The sequence below is a fragment of the Nematolebias whitei genome, chromosome 13, assembly GCF_014905685.2.
Source record: "Nematolebias whitei isolate Nwh7 chromosome 13, NemWhi1, whole genome shotgun sequence".
Taxonomy (NCBI): domain Eukaryota; kingdom Metazoa; phylum Chordata; class Actinopteri; order Cyprinodontiformes; family Rivulidae; genus Nematolebias; species Nematolebias whitei.
The window spans coordinates 43,092,753-43,100,142 of NC_056510.1; positions in this window are offsets into that span (position 1 = coordinate 43,092,753).

Sequence of the window (7,390 nt, forward strand, 5' to 3'; positions counted from 1 at the left end):
GAGTTTGATTGTGCCTCCTGAATACTTATTATTGCGCTACTTGAATCTGAGCAAATAATGACCTTTTTTCCTCCACTGTCTTCGACCCACTCTAAAGCCATACAGATTGCCACTAATTCTCCTTTATATACTGTTAGTTTATCAGGTATTCTTTTATTTTTCATAATATTTAAATCTGGTATTACAAAAGCTACACCAACTTTATTATTTATCATTTTAGATGCATCTGTATAGATTTGAATATATTGTGAATATTCCCTGTCTATGTATCTTTCCACTGTAGTACTATCTAATTCTCTCCCTCGTTTCAATAAGCTTAGGTCAGTGGTGATCTGTCTAGTGATCCATGGTGGGACAGTAGGAAGAGCAACCGCAGGACTAATTTGAAAATTATTTATTCTGACATTTTCAGTTTTATCTATGATTTTCCATCCAAAACTGTTAAATTGTTTCTTTTCTTTTTCTTGACACGGTTGAAGAGTGTTTAGTGGAGGATGAGTTTCTTTATGCCCTTTAATATTGGCCCAGTAAGTTACGGCTATTTGTGTTCTTCTAAATTCTAGTGGCATTTCCCCCATTTCAACCTGCAGAGCTGAGACTGGGGTAGTTTTCATAGCTCCACAACAAAGCCTTAAAGCTTGATATTGTATTCTGTCTATTTGTTTTAGTAATGTGTTTGAAGCTGAATTATATAAAATACTTCCATAGTCCAAAATTGACCTTATTAACCCAACGTATATTGTTTTTAATGCTTTCCTATCTGCACCCCATTCTTTACCTCTCAAACATCTAATTATATTTAGAACTTTTTTGCACTTTCCTACAATATTATCTATGTGTATTTTCCATGTAAGTTTTTTATCAAACCAGATGCCTAGATATTTGAATTGATCTATTCTTTCGATGTTGTCCCCATACAGTTTGAGACTGATATTAGGATTTAATTTTTTTTTTGTAAAAACAACAAATTTTGATTTGGATGTTGAAAATCTGAATCCCCATTCTAATGCCCACTTTTCTACATTATTTAATGCCTCTTGTACTTTCCTTTCAATAAATTCTGTATTCTTGCTCCTTTTCCAAATAACCCCATCATCTGCATATAATGAGACGCCACAAGATTTATCTACATTCCTAAAAATATCATTAATAATTATACTAAATAATATTGGACTAATTATACTGCCTTGGGGAGTACCATTTTCCATTTGATAATTTGAACTTATTTCACCGTTTATTTTTACACTGATACTTCTTTCAGTTAAAAAATTTTGTATCCATCTAACTATTTTACCTTTTAAACCCATTTGTTTTATTTTAATCAATAACCCTTCCCTCCACAACATGTCATATGCTTTCTCCACATCCAGAAAAACTGCAATCACACTTTCCCTGTTAGCCTGGGCCCGTCTAATTTCATGTTCCAGACATACTGCTGGATCTATCGTACTTCGCCCTTTCCTAAATCCAAATTGATATACCTTTATTTTCTCCTTAGATTCTAAAAAATAATTTAGACTGTTATTTATCATTTTCTCCATAACTTTACCTACACATGATGTTAGAGCAATTGGTCTATAACTTTCTGCTAAATTTACATCCTTCCCAGGTTTACAAATAGGGACAATAATGGCTTCTTTCCATTTGTTTGGTAGTTTTCCTTCCTCCCACACCTTATTATATAATTCTAATAATATTTCCTTACTCACATCACTAAGATTATTCAGCATGCAATAATTAATTTGATCTTTGCCCGGAGTTGATTTTTTGGAATTCTTCAATGCTTTATTTAGTTCTATTAAAGAAAATTTCATATTAATAGCATCCTCATTATCTTCATCATTATCAAGCAACTCAATATTCCTCCTTAATGTTATTTCACGTCCTCTTTTTTCATTATTATTCAGATTCTCCGTACTATGTATTTTTGCAAATACTTTAGCTAATGCTTCAGATTTACTTTTATTATCTATTATAATATTTCCATTATCCTTAATTATTGGGAAATAATAGTCTCTTGAGTTCCCAGACCTTTTTTTAATAGTATTCCATACCCTATTTAATGGAGTATTTTTCCCCAGTGATTCACAGTATTTTCTCCAATAATCCCTTTTAGCATTTCTTATAATTTTCCTAACTTCTGCTTGTTTCCTTTTATAAGTTATCAGATTCTGGAAACACATATTCTTTTTCAAAGCTTTAAATGTCTTATTTCGCTGTTTAATTGCTGTTGTGCATTCTAATGTCCACCATGGTACTAACCTCTTCTTTTTGATTCCCTTACTTTTAGGTATAGAGCTTTTGGCTGTATCAATTATAGATCTACTAATTTCCAAGTTCAATTCATTTATTGGTTTATTTGTATCTATATTTTTCATATTGATCTCGCTAATCATGTTAAATTTGTTCCAGTCTGCCTTTTCATATTTCCATCTCCCTTCAATCTCTATTTGGCCTTGCTCTGTATCTATTCCTATGTTGATAAAAATTGGGTAATGATCACTACCTACTGTGCTTTCTGTGCTTACTCTCCAACTGCTAATATCAGCTAGAGGTTGGGAAACCAACGTTAGATCAATAGCAGATTCTTTACCCCTAACAAAATCCACCCGAGTGCCTAATCCGTTATTTAATATTACTAGCTCCTTTTCTTCAATTATATCTTCTAGAATCCCGCCGTTATAATCATCTTGATTACCCCATAATGTGCTATGTGCGTTGAAGTCCCCACACCAAACTATTTTCCCTCTCCAGTGTTCTATGATTGATTCGAGTTTTGATTTTTCTAATTGTTTGCATGGATTGTAGTAATTTATGATTTTAATATTACCCTCATTTGTCCAAACTTCTATAGCAATGACTTCTAGATCCGGTGTTGTATGGATTTGGATAAATTTCAGATTTTGTTTTATGAATATAGCACAACCTCCTCCACTTCCTCTACTCCTATCTTTGCGCAGGACTGAATATCCATGAATGCTAAACTGTAATGCTGGTTTGAGCCATGTCTCTTGAATGCATATAATGTCCGGTTTTGTAGTTAAGGTATTAATGAAGCCTTTAAATTCCTGACCATTTGCTATGAGACTGTGATGTTTTGAGAAGCCTCAGCCTCAGACGATCCTTCTCCAGTGAGTTCATTGTGGATTTTTTCCCAAGACAAATCTTTTACATTAAAAAACCTTGCTGCTGCCTTTACAATAATCTTTATTTTTTCCGTTTTAGTCTTTGCCTGTTCTGAGCAGTTTATGATGTATGCCATGAATGGAATCAGTTTTTCTAGTGTGATATTTTCTTGGTTGTTATCTGTAGTTTTCTTTTCTCCATAGTTTGTTTTCTGAACGGTTTCCTTGCTGTTTACCACTTTCACTGCTTCTGCATATGTAATGTTCTTGTCTGTTTTGATTTGTTGAACTTCAACTGCCTTTTTTCTTATCACACATCCTGCATATGCTGCAGTATGACTTTCCCCGCAGTTACAACATTTGACAGGACTATTCCCACACTCACCATACGGATGTTCACCCCCACATCTACCACACCTCTGTTTCCCTTTACAAACACTAGCAATATGTCCGTACCTTTGGCATTTGAAGCACATGAGAGGGGGTGGAATATAGACTCTCACATTAAAGCTCATATAACCTACCATTACTCTTTCTGGCAGAACTTTATTTTTGAACTCTAGTAATATTGACGTACTGTCCACTTTTTCTCCATTCCTGGAGGCCTGTGATCTTTTCATGCCTGTAATATCTCCTCCTTTTATTACTTTCTTTAACTCATCCAGATTTTCACCAACAGGAATTCCTGTAATTACTCCTCTTACTCCTCTTTCTTCCCCAACAATCTTTCGTTCCAGCACTTCCTTTTTGCACACGGTTTGTAATTTAAGAGTCTTGTTTTTTTGTTCAGCATTTTTACAAATGATCAGCAGGTTTCCATCACGTAACACTTTAACAAGTTCTACATCCCCAATCGCTTTCTTTATTCCGTTTGACAAACTGATAGGACTTACTCCAAACATATCCTGCCCTGCTTTAAATTTTAGTATAATTTTTATATCTTCCACCATTATTTTCTTTCTTATTTCAGGTCTGTCTCCCTCGTCGTCAAACGCTCGTTTTCCAGTTGCCGTTCCTTTTTTAACCTTTTCTTTTCCTCCTCCCCTTTTCTTATTCTCTATCCTAGACCATCCTATATCCATATCTTCATCCTCTGTCAACCCTCCACTACTACTAGCCATCTCGTCCACTCACAATCCAGATTATGCCAAAACCGCCTTATTCAAACTTTTTACTCGCCAAACTCCGTCCACGTCCTGCAGCACTTCCGTCTCCTGCTCCTTTCCACCACCGAGCCCTGGCACTCACCCTGTGTGCAGGTCAGGTTTATAAAGGGTGAAGCGACAGGTGCATTTAATGAGAGGTAATCAGTGCAGAGTGTGCTGGAGAGAAGACAACCTTAAACCCACATGCAGCCAGTGGAGAGGAGATCAATGAGTGCTGCAGAAAACAGAATCACAACCCCAAACATAAATAAAAAGAGGAAGGTAAAGAAAAGAAGGTTTACAGACACCAAGCAGTGAACAGAGTGAAAAAGATTTGACTCGAACAGGCGTGAATCGTGACAGCATCCACCCTCATTGGCCCCACCCTGATCCCCTGAGCAAGGCACTCAACCCCCACCATCTGCTCCTAAACAGGTCTCTCTAGAAAATGAGTTCTCGTGACTCAATGAGTCTACCTGGATAAATAAAGGGTAAATGAAAAAATAAAAGTTTAAAATAGAAATACTCACATCATGAGGCCAAGGTTGTGTGTGTGACGTGCACTTTCCTGAGGTTGTGTGTGAGACGTGCACGTTCCTGAGGTTGTGTGTGAGACGTGCACATTCCTGAGGTTGTGTGTGAGACGTGCACGTTCCTGAGAGGCCACAGACAGAGCAGCTCCAGCTTTTGTTCAGTTCCTGTAGTCCTGCAGTTTTCAAGCTGAAATGAAAAAGCATCATGAATATGAACTTTACAGTCTCTAGTTACCTGTTCATAGAAACACATGGAGGTGTCTCTCCTTGTGACTGACAATAAAATATGTAACTTTATAAACTCTAATGAACTTATAATGATGCTCCTACTCTTTGAAGTGAACCGATGGTACCACACCATCTCTCAGTCGGACAGTCTGACCAGTTTGATCAAAATCCTCCAGTTTAAAATCCTCTCTGCTCAGATGAATCCTCCTCAAAGATACTTCCTCCTCTTCCTCACATCTTGTTCTTTGGGAAACCTTCAAAATGAAAACAGGAGATTTGTGTCTACACAAAAACATTGTACAGAGGAGGTCCATCTTATTTTCTATTTCCTATATTCTCCCTAGTTTTATTTTTTTATTTCCTAAAACTTAAACAAAACTCCAGTTTTGATGCATATCTGTTGATAATGAACCAAAGCTGGTGAAATAGTGAGTATGCTTGTTAGCAAAATATTCCTGTCATCAGATCTCAGTCAGCTTCATTGCAGCTGAACACCGTGTTACACTGAACATCACATCAGCTGGTGGACATAAATACAGTACAGGAATATTATATTCACAAAATACTAACAATAATATGTTCATCTTACTGTGAAAAGTTATCCCCCCAGACCGGACGTCAACGGTCCGTCGATCTGAACAGAAATAAGCTGCGAAGTGCTGAAACATCTTCTGCTTTAACCAAATAAGGACGACCGTTTCAAGATGGCGGCCGAAAATCCTGCGCCGCAGCAGCCAATGCGGGATCTAGTGTTTATATCTATGGTGCTGCTGGCCAGGATGACTCCCAGGAGGTGCCTGACCCTGGGAACTGTACAGAGGAGGCATCACTTGCAGGTGCAGTGGTAAAAAATCACAACTGCCTGACATCCTTCTCTAGGTTAGTATTGCAGAAAATGTCTTGTAGAAAAATATATGGCAGCAAATAACACTGTAACCATTTTGTGGTTGTATTCAGAACATTTTGGACTTGCTAATGGTTGAGAGATTGTCAGTAAATACATGAAATGATTTGAATGAGTAGGAGCAGCTTTATACTTTATGGAAAATATTGCATATTTTGTGTTTTCCCCTTTGAAAAAAATTACATATTTTCACCTCAGAACTGTCAAGGCAGTAATGAGTAAGAAATAGGAGAACTGCTGTAATACAAAAGATAATTGAGAATTGAACAGGAAATTGATGGGTGGATAAGTGATGTCTATTAATGTTTATATTTTCTTTAATCTTAGGTCAACTGGATGATGCCGCACGGAGAATTCAAGAGTTGCAGAGACAAGTTTTGTCCCTAGAAATGGAAATCCAGCAGCTGACAATTAAGAAGTGCCCTCCTGTGTGTGTGTGTGTGTGTGTGTATATATATATATATATATATATATATATATATATATATATATATATGTATGTATGTATATGTTTCTTTACCAACATTGCTCCATGTACAGTGTTCAATAAAATTATTAAATGAATTTTTCCAAGAAGCTGCCACAAACCTTGTTTAATTGTTTCACAACAGAAGCTTTAATTCCTCCCCTCCTCCATGTACTACATTACCAGATGTGTAAAATATACAAACAGATGCAATTTAAATGTAAAAGATGTACATATGTATATTACTGAAGACAAGCTATTTAAAAACAAGTTCTGACAGAATTCTTCACAACATCAATTCATTCATTAGTAGATTAAAAAAAAAGATAAATATACGGAGAGATTTCCAACACAGCTGCTTGCAGTTATGAATGTTCATCCAAGAAGTGTGACTTGAAGGAGCAGGGAGGCTCTACACTGGTTTGTCTCCTTTTACATCATGACGACCCTGATAATTTGATATTAAGCAGCAGCAGATGACCCACAGCTGATTGACTGAACCTCCTGATTGACTGGTACTCCTTCACCCTTCACATGGTCCTCTCTGCTAAAATCCTCAGATGAGCCTGGGTTTTCTGGGTCTTCTGGGTCTTCAGGGTGTCCTCCTTGCTGAGTTGCTGCTGCTGAGAAAGATGGACACAAGAAGAAAGTAAAAAGAGAAATTATTAATAATCAGAATATAGAAATGGTTTGACATATAGTTTTTAATTCAATATTTAAAATGTTATTCTAAACAACAGTGTTGGAAGATGTCAGAGATTTTACATTAATAGATAAAGTTAAACATTTTAATGTTACAGCACTGACAGGCAGCAGCAGTGTAGAGTTTAGCTACCCGTTAGCTGCTAGCTAGCTTACTTTACAATTGGAGGCTGTTTCCTGACAGTTACAGAATGGTAAATTGATAATGATGGATTACGTTACAGCAGCTAACTAACACATAAATACTGTTTTTATTAACGTTAATATAGCTAGTAAACCTTTAAACG